Source organism: Photinus pyralis, unplaced genomic scaffold (genome assembly GCF_008802855.1).
Source record: "Photinus pyralis isolate 1611_PpyrPB1 unplaced genomic scaffold, Ppyr1.3 Ppyr1.4_LG2, whole genome shotgun sequence".
Taxonomy (NCBI): domain Eukaryota; kingdom Metazoa; phylum Arthropoda; class Insecta; order Coleoptera; family Lampyridae; genus Photinus; species Photinus pyralis.
In genome coordinates, this window is record NW_022170403.1 from 27,673,925 (window position 1) to 27,692,632 (window position 18,708).

At 34.4% G+C, this 18,708-nt stretch overlaps 1 protein-coding gene across 3 annotated transcripts in view; it reads left to right on the top strand.

Moving 5' to 3' along the window:
* Window positions 1–591: 591 nt before the first annotated feature.
* The window catches only part of LOC116164560 (gamma-aminobutyric acid type B receptor subunit 1), a 43,433-nt gene continuing 25,316 nt past the window's right edge, over window positions 592–18,708 (top strand). For all 3 annotated transcript variants that reach the window (XM_031478756.1, XM_031478757.1, XM_031478758.1), the window contains exon 1: window positions 592–609. The gene's annotated coding sequence lies outside the window, so the exon portion shown is untranslated. The remainder of the gene's footprint in view (window positions 610–18,708) is intronic.

Sequence of the window (18,708 nt, forward strand, 5' to 3'; positions counted from 1 at the left end):
TTTACTGGATATCTACTTTTGAAAAAAACGACGTATTGCGGCTAAACGACCCATTTTAAGCATCATGTGTAATACATAAAGTTACTTACACCAAAATTGACCAAGGAATCCAAATATGTAATAATATGCAGAGGGTTTCATTAACAAAAATGCAACTTTGATATAAATCACCCTGTATAACAACTACTACGGCCCACCCTGTTTATTTTACTTTGCGGTAGCTTTATTACCGTTATTGATTGTGACCATGTAAAAGACTACCCGTCTTGAACCCAGTGGTAGTCTCGAAATCAAACTTGAAGGCCAACAACCCTTACAAAAAATAATTTAAATACTTGACAACCCTTACAAAAGCCAACTCTCCAGAGACCGTTATCAAGGAAAATTAAAAATTTCAGCCGTGTAATTTAAAAGATTTAACTTTTCATTTAATGCATTGGTGACTAATGATACGAAGGTCGTGCCGACGTTGATCTCTACCTGTTATCGCTTCACCTAAGAATTTGTCACTCAGTAGTTCGCGAAAATTTAAACGGTGCGGTATAAATGTAGCGTCATTCCAGTGGTAAATTCCCTTGCAGAAACTGAACAAAATAATACGGCTAAGTGGTGAGTTTTTACTTTTGTTTAATTAATATAAACTCGCTAAACCCTGAATGCAACGACAATTTTGATAAAATAGGTGCCAAAGTATGATTATATCCCCTATTCTATTGAACTCGCGTTCTGGGTCCTTACTACCCCTGTTCTGTTCATAGCGCCGTTAGCCTTTTCTAAGATGTTAGAATCTGAAGTTTGACTTCTCACGAGAAGAAGTAAGTAAAAACCCAGAAAAAAGGTACATATTGATCATACGATTAAATTAAACTCCATTGTAAATCATTTACCAAATTTTTTCATGTGACAAGGGCGATAAGGCTTTAGTAGGTAATCAACATTGGTATGTGCCCGATGATATTTTAATTACTAATTAAAGACTTAACTGCGGTCAAAAAGTGTTTCCCGTAAAAGAAGGCCCTTTTAATGACTAATTTTTAAGCAATTTTTTCAGAAAAACGCCGAATACATCAGCGAGAAAAAATGCACAAGAAATCAAATTCGCAAATTTTACACCTAACAAATGTAATTGTTACTTCTAGAATATCCTTCTTCAAATCACTAGTGGCATTAGTAATTAGTACAATTACGGTAATACATAATGCAGCGTATACAGGGTGCTCATTTGAAAACTTCCCACCGCGGATCTATCGAAAACCACTGATTAAAGGAAAAAACGCCGAGCAGGATTTGTCAAGGGGGACAACTTTATAACCAAAAACTGCTTCACCCCCTTTCACCCTCTGCCCCCCAGGGTCATTCCCTTAAACATTTTAAATGACAATTGGTATCGAGCAATAGCTTGTTTGAAAGGTCTTTCGAAGTACTTTATTTTTACGTTTGATTTTTTAAAATCGGTCGATTCGTTCTCGAGGAAATTAGAAAGATGTTTATTCAATTTATTTAATCGACCTATCTTAATTTGTTCAGATAGAAAACAAAAACAAACGAAAATATCACTTATTTGTTGCTATGGGTACGAAAGAATTTAAATTGATGTCAGTTACCTTTGTGACACTCTTGGGATAGCGAGAATTAATGTATTGATTCAGATTTTAGGATTTTATCTTTTCTATCTGAACAAATTAAGATAGGTCGATTAAATAATAAAAAAAGGTTTTTCTAATTTTCTCGAAAACGAATAGACCGATTTAAAAAAATCAAAAGTAAAATATAGGACTTTGAAGGACCTTTTAAACAAGCTATTACTCGATGCCACGTGTCATTTAAATATTTTAAGGAAATGGCCCTGGGGAGCAGAGAGAAAAAGGGTGAGAAGTCGTTTTTGGGTAAAGAGTTGTCCCCCATGACAAATCCTGCCTTGGCGTTTTTTCCTAGCTTTCATCAGTGGTTTTCGATAAATCCGTGGTAGGAAGTTTTCAAATGAGCACCCTGTATAATACTTAGGTATGCTTACTCACCATCAAAAATTTATTTTAGGAGGTGTATCGTCAATTGAAATGAGAGAAGCAATTGCAGACTTGTTCTTAGTAATTATAGGGATATATGTTTACCTGCGGAAATTATACACTGCATAAAGGATGAAATTAGTATCCCCTTAACTATCGTAATAAATGTTTGTTTGAATGAAGGAATTTTCCCTACAAATAAGACGTCAAATTACAGACTAATTTCTATCTTTTTCATTTTTTCCAAAATTTTGCATACAAAGTCAAAGATTTTTTCGAATTTAACATCTGTAACAATTGCAAGTATTAGTCCAGGAAACGAAACTTAAAATAGTATAAAACCTGGCAATTTTTTCAAAATGCATCGATTTGTATGAAAATTTCGGATTAAGTTCAACTTACCCTCCACTTCAAAATCTATATTATCATTTTTTAGCTACCCCTCTTTGCCAAAACCCATAAAACTACACATATATTATAACTTAATGCGGGTAAAATTTGGTTCAGATGAGTTGAGTAATTATTGTTAGAGGCTTTGGAACATTATTTCGAGATATTTCAACCCTTAAAAATCAACCCTTATTGTCGTTTAATAAAAAAGAAGTATTTACCCTCAAAAAGTTAATAATCTATTATTGACGACAGTTTTTTAGTGTGCATTTCGAACAAAGGATGGTGTTGAACCTCCTGGTAGATGGTGTTTCAAACGGTGATATAAACATTAAACAGTTCATAGAGAAATAATGTTTGTGTATATGTGCAAAGGAAAAAGTTACGGGCAGCCGCGCACGTAGGTATACTCGTATCGATATCTCTCGAGTGTCATACTGAACATCTCGGAAGCTATTTTCGAGTCGAAAAAAACTTAGTTTAACACTTTTCATTTGAATATAACCCATGGTTCTATTTTGTTTCTTTAATTAAAATTCAGATTTTCAAAGTAGTGATATTCTTTTTGAATCGCCCTGTATATACATTATATACTGTATAAGTGTATAGAATGGATGTAAGTGTTTATGTAAGTTTCTAATGTGTGGGATACGAAATATATACATGTCATGTAGATCATCATGCTCTGATTTGTGCTTTCAACATTTTTTAAAAAAAATTGTGATGATTTGTTTTTTAATCTTCCTTTATTTTTTATGATGGAAGGTGATTTAAAAAAAACGATTTTGTAGGTTTTTACAAGAGCTATAATGATATTTACATCAATCCCTTTAAAACTCTTAGTTTTAAAATGGAGGACTAAAACCAGGTAGTTCTTGCATATAAATACACGATTTAAACGTGTAGGTATATCTCACTTAATTTTTGTCGTACAGAAAATTCCCAGTGAGCAAAATGTTTGGTATTAAAAAAGCTACATTTGAATGCTGTAGCATTTTTTACGTATATCCAGTTGTTTTGTAGTTATTTTGAAGAGAAGTACGTTTTTCACAACATTGCAGAGATGCGTTTTTCACTTTTAGATTCAATTATTTCAAAGTAAGTACTAAACTGGTTACACTTCCATAATGTATTAATAATACGTAATTATAGAAAACTGGAAAAGGGAGAGGACTAATTTTAATTAGTGTGGTAATTAGGGGGTTTCTTGCGCTGATTTTTTCTCTGAAAAAGGTAATTTTATAATTATATATAATTGTTATGTAAAAGTTTGTTTTAAGAAAAGGTTTTTTTAAATACTTTAAAGAATATTCTACAAGTTTTTCTCATAAAATGCATAGTTTTGCCGATTTTTGACTGTGAATCTATCCTTTAACAAACGACAACTCGGTTCGTATTGGTCATACAGCAAGTATTAAAAAACCATTTTCTTTGTTTTTTTAAAAGCTGCGATTTTGATCTCCACAGTTTTTTAATAAAATGCATACTTTTCGAGGTTTTAGCGAATAACCAATTAAAAACATTGATCTTTCCTATGAAAAACTCCTACCTTCGGTCGCGAATAACTGGAGAAGTATTTACTTTAAAAAAAAACTGTCATTTCCTGGACTAATATAGTATAATCATTTAATTTCAAAAACAAATTATTAAAGTAGGTATATCAATATTATAACACTAAAGTACAAAACAATAATAAGAGCAGCTGTTGCTGTAAGACGCTGTTTCAAAAGAACCAATCTTTAACAATTAATAAATATGGTCAATAGGTCCACAAGTGGAATACCCGCCAAAATAAATACATGCAACAATACAAGGGCCTCGACAAGGTACACAAAAAAGGTAGAGTTAAATTCATGTTGAATGACCAACATATAAAGTCGTTAACAACCAAGGCACATGTAACATAAAAAATAGCCATATACGGTCCTTAACAACAAAGACACGTTTACATAAATAATGTTACCACATTTATGTTTTTTTTTTAAACGGCAGACTCAAACTTCGGCAACTCGAAGCAGGTAACACTTCGATCTCGAATGATGGATGGGAATTCACGATACTTGCCCAATTTGCAGATAGATCAAGCTACCAGTTTGTCGACTACTCAGGTGTTAACGATAGGTAATGTTTCGGTGCAGATAAGATATCCCGGAAAGGAACTAAAATAGGGAACTTAAACATATGCTGATATGATTGGCTTGCTTACCAGAATAACTGGGGTTCCCATATAAGTAGAATAGAGGATAGATCATGTGTTAATCAACTTCGAATTTGTCGGGAACATGTAATATAAACTAACCTGTAAATAATGACAAATATTGTAAACAGCGGAAATATGAAAAATATGCTTATAACTCTCGCCAGGAAAGATTGCCGGTCACAGAACACTTGATCCCGATCTACAATCTCTGTTTTTCGTAAGGTGCTAGCGACTTCCGGGATAGTATCGTGTCAATGTTGAACGAAAAGACTTTTTGTTCAACATTAGCACGATCCTATTCCAGAAGTCGCTCGCATCTTAATAAAAACAAAGATTGTAAATCGACACAAGGTGTGCTGTGACCGGCAATCTTTCCTGGCGAGAGTTATACCTAGATTAAGGTTAGCAAAAACTCAATCCCCGTTAAGACGTTTCGATAAATAATTTCGACAATTTTAACTTTCTTCAATTGTCATAGGACCAACTCACATTTTTTATTCACACCCTGAAGGCATATTCAGTCAGACACTTCTATGGGTACATTCAACAAGAAACGGAACGTTACAAATTGTAAAACGGTCGTGAATCTAATACCGACAATTATATGTAACGTACGTAGGTAGTAACCAAATCACCAACCACAAGCTAACAAAATTTACAGATCTCTCCCTTATATAAAAAAATGCTCTTAAACTCAAGAAACTGTCATCAATGCTAATAAGTCATCAAACACTGTCTTTAACTAGGTCTTTAATCTTTTTAGATGAAAGATAAAACAACTATGTACTTTCAACACCCCTTACGTTGTACCTATACAAAATTTCTTGTCTAATTGTCACAGGCAATATATATACGTATAGGTAAAACTAAAAGAGACCTGAAAGATAATAGGAATAAGGAAGCTTGTGCACTTGCATTGTCATTATATTTTAAAAGTTTCTTTTTTATTAGTACTTTTTAATTTTTTCTTATTCTTTTAAGTGTTATATTTGTGAGGCTATAAACAAAGACAACTAGATTTTTAGATCAACGAGGCCTCTACTACTACCCATTAAAATACATCGTCCACCATCTATTAACATTTCATCATTACATCTAACTTTCGGTACACATAGGACGCTTAAATCCAATGCCAGATAAGGATATGAATGAGGTAACTTTACTCTCGAAGGGATGACAATGAATTTAGCGTTATGTAATTCAAACTGTAGGTAACTGTAAGAGCAGCACATCAACAACCTGATATTAACTAGAATGTAAATTACGTATTAAATTTCTGAATAACCCCGCAGAATCAATATTTGAATTCGAGTAGCAAAGTACCTACCCTAAGCAAACAGGTCTACGGATTCATTATAGGTAACCCACCCCACCATCGCAATTTGGTCTTCCGTTGTTGAAAACATTAAAATGTTCGTCTTAACACAGTTCTTTGATTAATCAACTGAAAATTACGTGCATGACTTAATCCAGGATGAATAGTTGTTAAGGATTACTTCGCGAGCAATGGTTTCAAAGAGAAATACGAAATTGAGGCGGCATACCAGAGAAGCCATTTTAGCAGGGGCAAGTATGCAGTAGAAAATTTAATTTGTGACTTATACTGAGATTGGCCGATCTATGTCATGTTTTGTTACGAGCACTCGAAATATAAAACATGACACTTCTGGAAAAGGTCGTGGTTTCTTGCACACAGGCAGGTGATTTATAGAAAAAAATATGGAAGGCAAAATTAACTTTGAGTATTTCCGTGCGGGATCTGCTATATATTTTTCTCAAGGGGATCCTTTAGTTTCCACCGCATATAGATATAGAAATTAAAATGCAAAACAAGTCGGTGGAAGAGTTTTAAGGATCTTATGATTTACGAATGAATGATAATCGCGTTATGGAATAAAACAGCCTTTTCACATAAACCTTTACATAATGCAGCGTAAAGTTTTCAACAGCGAATGAAGGCTCAATTATTGTGCGTCTTTGATTCAATTTATTATCCTGTACCTTCCTCCAAGTACAACACGATCCTTACCATCTGCGCTCGAATAATTTTTAAACTCGCCAAAGAGCTTTTTGTTCGTAATCAAATATTTTCCTAGCAAACTGACATTCACCATACACAAAAATTATGGCTTTAGGCATATCTTCAAACTGAAAAATTCCATACCTACCTTCTGTTATCACCGGTTTTATATAACTGAAGTGGCTTACTTCGTGGCAATTTATACAGAGCGACCGAATTTGGCGCTTTAAGAGAGTTGTGGTTTTTAACTTTTGCGGTTGAATAAAGGTAGTTGAGTATACGAAAGATTTCATTAATTGTAGATCAATTTTTTCAATCGACGCCTATTATGTTCTCCATTTATAAAGCACACTAACAACTTTTAAAGTAAATCGATGACGCCGAAATGTAAACAGCTTTCAATCATTTCTGATCGCTCTGTATCACGATCATCCTCGAAGCTAATAGAGATCAAATCCGTAATTGTCTCGGGTGTGGATTTATAGAAGTTGCTTTCTATATTACCTATTGTATAAATCCAGTTTAATGTACGTAATTTTGTGTAGAATAGTTACTATTAAAGTATGTATCGTCCATGAGTTACAAGTGCAAAAGAAGTGCGAGATGACAAAGAACTCAGGTTCTGCACTAACATCACACTATGACAGAAGGGAAATAAAATCTAATATACAGTGTGTCCCAGATCGCGTGGTATTGCATGGGTAACTTTATGTTATTATTAAAGATAGGGAATTGGTTAAATGGGCAATGTTTTGCAGTTTTGGATGCTTATTTAAAATTTCCTTATGGAAATTCAAAATGTCGCATACGTTCGACGTAAATTCAAAAAAACTAAAATTAGTCATTTCCTTGAATGTCTTATATCATCGAAAGTATAAGAGATATAAAAAAAGTTTTATATAAAAGTGACTGTCTTTGATACGCTTAATTTAGAATTGATGTCAGAAAAAAATTCAAGATGGCCACTTTTGAGGAACATTTACCCACTTCCTAAAGTTAAATGGGCGCCATATTGGATTTTTAGATTACTTGATAGATTTTTAAATTCTCTTTTCAACGACCTATTATAACATAAGATTGAGATACCAGTTATATTAACGGTTTTTGTATTTTAATCAAGTAGTCTGTGACGAATAAAAAAAACAAAACAAAATCTATTCGAGGCAACAAAACAATGAAAATAATTACACCAGATGTTTAAAATACTGGCCATTATTAGTGAAACACACTTCAAGACAGTTTAGTTTAGGCAACGTGTTGCCATTGATGATTATTATTATTATTGTAGTGGTAGCTACTTCCACTTTACTTTTATTTTTTAATTAAGTACTTACTTTTATAATTTCATGTACTGTACATAATTCGTGAATTGTGACCAGTGCAGACAGCTTGTTGGTAGGTAGCATAAACCAACCCTTTCTTCGAAACATACGTTGTCGAGAAAAATCCTTTAAGGAAGTTTATTGGAGAATTTGTAAATAATGGGGAACAGTTTCAGATCCAACGAAGATTACCGGCCAATTACATGACTTCCCATTATGCCATAAAATAGATTAATTAAAAAAAATATTACTTGATTTCGGCGTGAAACTACAACATGTAGGTTTTCCTGTGACGAGTATAGTGTTCATTATGTCGATTTGAACACTCCGCAGTTAGAAAAATATGATTCATCTGTCCATATACTCGGACTGGTAAACCTGTTAGTTTCGATATTCTTGCGGATAAACCACCTACTAACCTACAAAATGTGGCCTGGGACAATGCATCAATGGTAATACATTGTGTAAAATAACGCAAAGTGTCTTGAAATGCGTTTAACTGGATAATAGCATGACATTTTTTCGAGGGGATAGTTTGTAGTTATACCACCATTTGTAGGTCTGTAAGTATGGATAATAAGATAGTCAATAAGTGATGTTATAAAAATCAAAATTTTTCTAGGCCTACTTATATAAAATTTTGGAGGGAGTTGTAATGCCCAAACCCCCCTCTCATGAGTGCACCCCTGATTTTTTAAACATCTGATGTAATTATTTTCATTGTTTTGTTGGCTGGAATAGGTTTTGGTTTGTTTTTTTTACTTCATCACAGCATCTTATTTTAAATCTTATGTTATGATGGCTCGTTGAAAAGAGAATTAAAAAATCTATCAAGTAATCTAAAAATCCAATATGGCGCCCATTTAACTTTAGGAAGTTGGTAAATGTTCCTCAAAAGTAGCCATCTTGAATTTTTTTTGACATCAATTCTAAATTAAGCGTATCAAAGACAGTCACTTTTATATAAAACTTTTTTTTATATCTCTTATACTTTCGATGATATAAGACATTCAAGGAAATGACCAATTTTAGTTTTTTTGAATTTATGTCGAACCTATGCGACATTTTGAATTTCCGTAAGAAAATTTTAAATAAGCATCTAAAACTGCAAAACATTGCCCATTTAACCAATTCTCTATTATCCTTAATAATAACAAAGTTACCCATGCAATCCCACGCGATCTGGGACACACTGTATATTCTCTCTAAAAGTTAGGTGTGAAAATGGTCTATAACAAATAGGTACAAAAAAAAATAAACACGTGACCAGGGGAGTGGGACTAAGTTTTTTGGGGAGGGTGAAAATGGATGAAAATCGTATGAAGGCAATTTCCGACAAAAGTTGAAATCAGAGACAAAAGTGATCAATGGAAAATTTGTGGATCGTGAAAGACTCTCCAACTTTCTTTCCAGTCACTTTCTCACATAACTCACTTGCATTAAAACTATCGTATATAACTGTTACCACTGTAAACCGCATTTATTTTTGTTTATTCAATTCTATACATGGAGAAAAAACAGAGATTACCCCTTAAATTAATAATCCTAAATACGAAATTCACCTGGCGTTTGCATCTTTTTTGGTGTGCTCTTTTTGTAAAAAAAAATTCTACATTGTTTCTCTTAGGAGAGTAACTTTTTCGACAACAACCAGCACGGCGAAAACACCAGTTCTCGTCCGATCATCGAAGTTTTGCAATCTAGGGCGCGGTTAGTACGCGGATGGGTGACCGCGTGCCGTTGTACCTCTTTTTTTTTTATTTTGATTATGTTTCTCTATTGATTTTAAATTTTATTAGTAATAATTGTAATTCCTAATTAGAATTAATTTAGTCTGGCCGAAAAAAAATATTTTAGTTTTTTAACTTTCACATTTTTTTCTCAGTTTTTGGCTCAATTTTTATAGGTTGTACACAGAAAAATAAGGTCTTTCGAATAAATTTTAGGTTGCTATTTGAAAAAAAAAAATTCGATGCCGTTGCGGCGCTCCAAAATTTTTTTTCAAAAATCCGGCTCTCGTTATTTTTCGTTTCAGTGTACATATCCAAAATTTGAACAAAATCCGTCGAGCCGTTACTTCGGAAAATTGCCAACGTACGAACGTACGCACATACATACAAACGGAAAAAATTGTATTCTTTAAAAGTTGTTTAAAATGATCTAAAACGTCGACATTTGATGAAATTTCCAAAAAACGGTGATCGCAATAGCCACCTAGCTCAAACTAGGAAGCTAAAAATTATAGTCCCTATTAAAGAAGACGCTCAAAAAACGAAAAAAACTCCAAAAACGATTTCAGTAACATTGAATTTTCTAGTCAATGTTGATAATTTGTTTAAATTTTGAAAATTTGTCAAACACTGATTTCAGAATTCGATTCTACGGGAAAAAATACGAAAGAACGAGAACCTATCGTTTTTTGTATTTGAACAGGTACTTTCTTGCTGTACAGTATTCTCATAAACATTTAGGTTCCATAATGGAGATTTATATGAATAACAATCTTTATCTTTTCCAATTTTTTGCGCATTTTTGCAAATTTATTTGTAAAAAGGTAAAATGCCCGGCCGGCTGGCTGGCTAACTGGCAGCAAATGGGCGCCCGTAGAAGAACGGTTGTAGAAAGACAAGGAGTGCACGAGTACGTGTATCTACCGGGGCCGTATAATTAACAATTTTAGGCACGGGGCGATAGGCGACATCTAGGCGCCATCCCCGAGCGTGTTATACTAACGTGGTGATTTTTCAGTTTTTCCCTGTCTTCTTCTACAGTTTTGGTTCGATTGTTTTCAAACTGGTGTTGTTGAAAAGATCTTGTAAACGCGCACATGTACTCTTGCGACGGAATTTGTTTTTTTTTTATCCGAGGGGCGAAATAAATAAAGCACCTTTTCCCAAGCGCTTTCGAGGGTATAGTCGAATTCGGGCGCCCACAAGTTACCTTCCGCTGCGCATTTTGTCACGTGGTTTAAAGTTTCGTAAATTTCGCGGCCTCTCTTTAGAACTGCCCTAAAAATTTAATACTATTTTGTAGAGAGATTTTAGCGATATTCACAAATCTGGCGCATTTATATGACTGTGGGGGCGTCAGAGGTGGGTACCGAGAAAGAGAATGTGGTAGGTAGCCCCCGACAAGATCTTACTAATGGTGGGGTTAAAACTGGCAAATAGAATACTGATCTGCCACACAAAAATGCGCTGAAGTCCCTTCGATCTCACACAATGCCTTTGGTTACTTTTTTTATTCGATACAATTAGTTCACTTAGGTTTCATAATTTTTGGTAGATGTATGAGGAATGTGGTATCAAAATTTTCACAGTATTTACAAAACCTAAACATCAAAGAGCAAAAACGTAAGAATAATAGAAATGAGAAAAAATTTTGGAATTCCAACAATCCGGAGGACAGAAGAATTGAAAGATTCCAAAATTTCCAAAATCAAATAACAATAAAAAGTAAGTACTAGCAAATGGCAAGAATCTCAATTATTCGCAGAATCTCATGAATCTGCAGAATTGGATTTGAAGCAAGAGGTGAAGTTTACATTTATTGTGAAAAAGCGGTTGGATGGGTTGGGAAAAGTGAACGCGATAGGTATTAGGAATTAGTAGATTTTTTAAATAATTTTGGAGAAATTTTCCAAGGAAAATTAGCGCAAATTAGGCGAGGTTAATGATAGCATGAATAAGCGAAATGAAAATCGTGAAAGCTAAATGTTGAAAAGCTGTTGGTAGTAGCATGAAAAGGTAATATCCACAAACAAACCGCTTGCATTAACCGCATCCCCTTCTGAAATTGCGCCAAAAAGAGTTTATAAAAAGAAAATGATAAAACAAATTTGAGTCTTTTGAAACAATGTGCGACACTCACGCTGAAAATGGGAGACCTAACTGAAAATCGATGTTAAAAAAAGATACCTCTTATTTTTAGTAAAAGTAATTAAAAACGACGATTCCATAGTCGGCGAATCAAGATTGAAAAGTTACAAATTAACTTCTCCCTTAGAATCTTAATTATTGCCCGCTTACAAAGGGCTTAGAATATTCTCTCTAAGAATATCGCCCTAACAACGGTGTCATTAACTTGAAGTGTCGGTGTAATTGTACGAACTTTACAATTACAAAAGTTTATTTAGTTTGATATTACTTGGGCAAGAACTATGGGGGGAAGATTACTTTATCTCCAAAAACGATTGCCTAATTTCAACAATAAATTATCGGTAATTATCAAATAACAAAATTAATGTCATTTCCTCTCGAAATATTAAATTTTAAAGGAAAAAAAGAAGGATTTGGGGACGCTGGGGAAGAGGAGGAAGGATTTGTAATCAACTATTAATGACGGTTCGCACAGATAACAGAGACAAATTTATATATCTTCCCTAACAACTCCGACTCCGAATAGATAAAGGGTAATTGCCCTTTGCGTTTTCCTTAAAGCAGTTTCGCTAATGCGCCTCGTCTAAATTACCTTTAAACATATTACGTAATTGTGGAAGCTGCTAGGCTATGTACGCCCCAAAACAATTCCTCTTATAGTTCAATTTACCTATTTTCGTGTCCAGAATTGATCGCAATTATGCGTAGTACAGTGAACAAGATTTCGCTGTTCTGCTCGGGTTGTAATTTCGACGGCTTTTCCTTTAGTTCATTTTAATTAAATTTAAATTAGATTGACTAGTACGCGCCATCCTTAATTGTAGGTATATTTGCTTTACTTTTTAACGAAGTACGTATTGTGTGTCCTCCAAACGGCATTATGTTTGATTTCAGTAATCTTGCTTTTTAAAGTCTTTTTGATGGCAGCTCTTGCAGATATCATCAGTGGTTTATTATTGGTTCCTTGAACGTACCACTCAACCTAAATCTCTTTAAGTGAACTACGGGTTGAGATCGTACAAAATGTAGGTTAACAATTAATTTGTTAAAAAGGGTTAGTACAGTAATAGAGTTTGAAAAAAATTTGATCAATGAAATCAATTTGAGGTAGGTACCTATATGAGGGTTGAAGATAGCCTGCCTCCCTTGAGTAACATACTTTGATTTTTTATTGCATAGATTATAAAGAAGTGGTTCCTAATTCTACAACAAATTTATTTTTCTAACTAACTACTCCAAGTATAGAGATGGTGATGATCTTCAAAAAGAGGTAGCTAACGGATGACTTTTAGAATTGCAGCATCGGTTCCAGGAGATGTTTCTGATGAAGTGTCGGCATAGCTTCCGGTAAACAGTTATTTAAAGGATGTACTAATTTTCTTAATAGTTCCTTGTCGGTAATTATTTCTGTTGGTTGGTATACAAAGTGATAATTCATAACAGAAAGAAACTAGTATTCACACCCACTAGTTTTACGTAATGTTTTTGGCATTCGAATTCATTGTATGAAAAATCCCTTTTCACAATCTTGGGAACACAGTTTTCTATCGTAGGATTTAAAAACACATGGAACTTGGCCTACAAGGAATAATAAGTCTCTGGTTCGGCGCCTTCTAAGCTTGTGGTTTAGCAAAGGGCACTACGCAGCGTAAAAAATGTTTGCCTCATAGAATATATTACAGATTAAATCGGTCAACATCTCCAAAAAATTTTTATACAGGGTGACACTGTTAAAACTTTCAATGGGCGATATCGTTTTTTATATTAGAGGTATCACAAAATGGCCAAAACCGTTTCGGTAGAATCGAGGGGGAAGCAAAATGGTCATATAAAGAAGGAACCAACTTCAACCTCGTACCCCCCGCCACCCCCATGCCTAAATTTTGAATTGTGACGTATCACTTGTGATACATCATTGGAAAGCTCTTAAAAAATGCTTTCAGAAATACCATACACTGGTACATTTAAACTGCCCATTCACAATTTATTACACTAAAATTTGAACTCCGCAAATAAACAACTTTTATTTAATAAAATGTTCACCGTTTTGTTCTAAACAATACCACAAACGGTTTTCAAATTCATTTCCAACATTTTTAAACACTTCCCTGGAAAGTGAACGGCACTCCCTGACTATCCGGTAGCGAAGATCATTTATGGAAGCTGGTTCAGTTTTGTACACAACCGATTTTAAATGACCCCAATGAAAGAAATCCAATGGTGTCAGATCTGGAGATCGTGCTGGCCATTCTATAGGACCTCTTCGTCCTATCCACTATCCCGGAAATTTCTCATCTAAAAATTCACGAACAGCCATAGAGTAATGAGGAGGAGCCCCATCTTGTTGAAAATGTATAAAATCTTCAATCAAATTCATGTTTCCGTCAATTGGATTTATTTGATTCTCTATTTCATGAGTGATGAGAGGCTCGACGGTATTTTGTAGCATGTTTAGGTAAGTATCTCCAGTTAAATTTCCTGCGATAAACAGAGGACCAATAATGCTATCACCTAAGATACCTGCCCAGACGTTAATTTTTTGGGGCCGTTTAGTATGCCCCTCGCGAAAAAGATGAGGATTTTTATCGTCTCAATACCGGCAGTTATGTTTGTTCACATTTCCATTTAAAAAGAATGTACATTCATCACTAAAACAAATGTTTTTCACCAGTTCCGGATTATTTTGAATATTCTCGGTCATTATTTCACAAAATTGGATTCTTCGATCGGAGTCGTCTTCGGTTAGTTCCTGCACAATCTGCATCTTATAAGGGTAGAATTTGTGCACCTTAAGAGTTCGTCGTACAGTTTCTCGCGAAAGTCCGGTCATAGTCGCTGCTTTTCGAATAGATGATGTTGGGTTTGCACCAAAATGACCTAAAACTTCAATCTGAGTAGCTTCATCCATTATTCTTGGTCCGTCTCTTTTCTTATTTTCCACTGACCCAGTTTCTTCAAATTTAGTCACTAACATTGCAACATAAGTGTGACTGACACGTCGTTCTGGGTGTCGGGCATTAAAAACAGCTGCTGTTCTAAATGCAGATCGCGCTTCAGAATCATAGATGAAAATAATTTCAACTCTTTCGGCTAACGTGTACACCATTATGAAATCTTTAGTTAAATTCAAAATTTGTAATTTTCTTGCCAAGAAATACTAAAAACGAGACTAAAATAATAATAACCGATCAACAAATAAAGCAATAGAAAATTATTATTTACTAAAAATTGCTGTCATTGTTTTTCCAAAGCATCACTAGATCTAAGAAATTTTTTTTAATTTCAAACACTGACAAATTCATCAAATACTCAAATTACTCATTTTTATTACATAAATTGTGAATAGTCAGTTTAAATGCACCAGTGTTGGTACTTATTTCTGAAAAGCATTTTTTAAGAGCTTTCCAATGATGTATCACAAGTGATACGTCACAATTCCAAATTTAGGCATGGTGGTGGCGGGGGGTACGAGGTTGAAGTTGGTTCCTTCTTTATACGACCATGTTGCTTCCCCCTCGATTCTACCGAAACGGTTTTGGCCATTTTGTGATACCTCTAATATAAAAAACGATATCGCCCATTGAAAGTTTTAAAAGTGTCACCCTGTATACAATCCAATACACTGCACTGATATCCTCTCTTGTACCACTGCATCCAAAAAATAACATTGCAATCCGAAAAGGACATTGCAATCCGAAACTATCTGAAAATTCCTTCTTTCGAAAACACACTTGTGAGTGCACAAAAGGCACGCGATCAAAAACGAAAATGGGCTATGAAAAGCCGCAACGAAGACTTCACTAATTTCAAATAACTGTTGGGTGCATGAAAGCACGCAGGTGAAGAACAAATAACTCTATTCGCGTCAAAAAACTACCAGCTTCTTCTGGTACGTGTTATCAGCACCATGTACCTACAAACCGAATCCCTCTCAAAAATGACCCCCTCTTTCCAATACAAATAGAAGACACCCCCATAGAGTGGAAAAGAGTAAAGATGGCTCTGGATATTAATTCAGCGATTGGCTAATTGAAAATGCACACTCAGAAATGAATGCGGAAAATCGGGGGATACAGATCATTCCCACAGAATCCTGCAACACAGCAATGAAATATAAACCAGTAATTGAAAGGAATGTTATCGGACACAACTTCCCGACAATTTGGCGACTCTATTCATAAAGAACAGAGAGAACATTAATAAAAGGGGAAAACAGTTTTGTGGGAATATTTATAATGATCCAAAATATCGAGCGAAAAACTACGCCGCCCTAATTTGTGATTCCAAATTTTCGAAATATTCCAATGATGACCAAATACACCAATTTCTCAAAATAATATTCTACCTGAAATGAAATCACTCGTTATAGGCTATAACTATTCCACAATTTATTTTTGACGTCGGTGTAAATTTTTGACATCTTTAATACGTGAAACCAATCAATCAATCAATCTTTATTTGTCTGTATACAGACACGTCAGTAAATATACAGATAATAAATTAGTACAATGCATAGATGAAAAAGAATAATACACAGTTAAAAACAGTTTAAAATTTCATATAAACAAAAGGTAGATAGACTGTGTAGCTAAAAAAGAATAATATAGATGGATTATAAACATTTAAAATTTTAGTTAAAAAGAGGCAAAACATAGATAAAATATAAAGAAGTAAATGTAAATGACTAAAGAGTATACCACTACACAGGTAAACAAAGGTAAAGTAAACAAACAATTAAATATTATTGGATAGTTCTCCAAGGCGTATGTAAATATTCAGTTACGTTATGAAAAGAGCGGCTTATTAATCTTTTATTTAAAACAATTTCAAAAAGTTTGGAAAACATTGGGACTATAGCAATTGGTCTATGTTGTTTGGGTCTCCCTTCTTAAAGAGGAGCTTGACAACGCCTCCGGAAATACGTTTAAATAGATGAACCTCGAGATGAACCAATTAATTAGTGTATTGTATTTTTAATTAATTGTGTTAATTCGGTAATAATCCGTAGGTACATAATGAGTCACTTAATAAATTCACGGCATCTAGGATACAGGGTTACAAGAAATAGGTACCGGTAAACGTTGATGGATGATATGTAATGGTTGGGGAGGGTTTAACTTCGTTTTACCTAAATTGCGTATTATTTCCTCGGTCATGTTTACATAACCACTCCTCTCCTCAACAGTTATCTCATGACTTGGCATCTCTCTGTAGTAGTCGCCAGAGATGGGAACATAACGACCAAAAACTAGGGACGAAGGGCTATATTTCATGACATTTTGTCTAGCTGAATTTTAGTAAATTGAATTTTGCGTAACTGTTTATCCCAATGCTTGTGGTCATTTTTAATGTAACCTTTGATTAATGTTCAAATAGTACGATTAGTTCGTTCAAAAAATCACAGTGAGGGGAGTATTTTGGAGTGTATATTGTATTTATTTGCTAAATCACGAAACACGGTACCAGCAAATTGAGAGCAGTTTGTCGTTCCATTCAAAATCGAGAGGTCGAAACTTTTGCATTAAGAGTTTGGCTTAATTTGTCCAATCAGTAATGTTTGGCTTAATATAGTACTGTACCACATAAAGAGCTTGCCAACAAAGAGATCTCCCGCATCGAGGTAACTGAATCTTTTTGTGATACCCTTCGTGACTGATGTGTTTTCCCGAGAAATTTTGGTGTAGTCGATTTTTGGTAAAAATGGAAGGTTACCTATACACTGCCTCTTTTTGAGCCCCGAAAAAAAAATTGTCTCAGATCGACCCGGAAAAAAATTTTTCATATAGAATGTGGCCTGTAGAATCCATAATTTCAAACAGTTCCAAGATTGGGCTACTAGTTCAAAAGTTACAGCCCTTTGAATTTTCTTTCGAAATTGGTTTCTAGTCTATAACTTTTGATTAGAAGTCTGATCGAAAAAGTACGAATTGTTTTGGATTCTACGCACCAAAATTAATAAGAAAAGGAATTTTCCCGAGAAATTTTGGTGCAGTCGATTTTTGGTTAAAAGGGAAGGTTATACACTGCCTTTTTTTTGCCCCGAAAAAAAAATTGTCACAGATCGATCCGGAAAAAAATTTTCTTATAGAATGTGGCCTGTAGAATCCATAATTTCAAACAGTTCCAAGATTGGGCTACTAGTTCAAAAGTTACAGCCCTTTGAATTTTTTTTCGAAATTGGTTTCTAGTCTATAACTTTTGATTGAGAAGTCTGATCGAAAAAGTACGAATTGATTTGGATTCTACGCACCCAAATTAACCCTAGTTTACTGGCCACTAAAACTTTCAAGTTTACGGGCGTGGGGTGGAACGAACCCCACTCTAACTGACGCCACCTGCGCGCCGTGTTTCCATGCATAATCTCAGAAAAAAACTTATGGACATTGAAAGTGGCTGTGGGGTGCGATCCACCCCAAACCTGTAAACTTGAAAGATTTTCTAAAAGTAGTGATAAAATAAAAACTCAAATCCTAAGAACGCCAAAAACGATAGAAAAGACTCGAGCTCCCAGGCCAAAATATTGAAAGAAAAAAAACTTATGGACATTGAAACTGGCTGTGGGGTGCGATCCACCCCAGACCTGTAAATTAGGGTTAAGACTCTTTCCAAAAAAGAGTGCAACTTACACGGATTACGAAAGAGCATGTAGCATGAAATAAATGCTACACTCTTTCTAAATTGTCGCAATCTTGACTACATTTTTTAACCGATGGTTTTTGCACATTTGCTGCCTTGTAAAGACCCCACGTTAGTAAAATCTTAGGTCTTTATTTGGAGCTACGTTTTAATGTCCACTAATATTCTTGAAAGCTGAAATGTTTTTTTTTTATTCGTTACCTCACCTCATCAAAGTATTGTGCTTATCCGATTCATATCAATGTTCAACACTTGT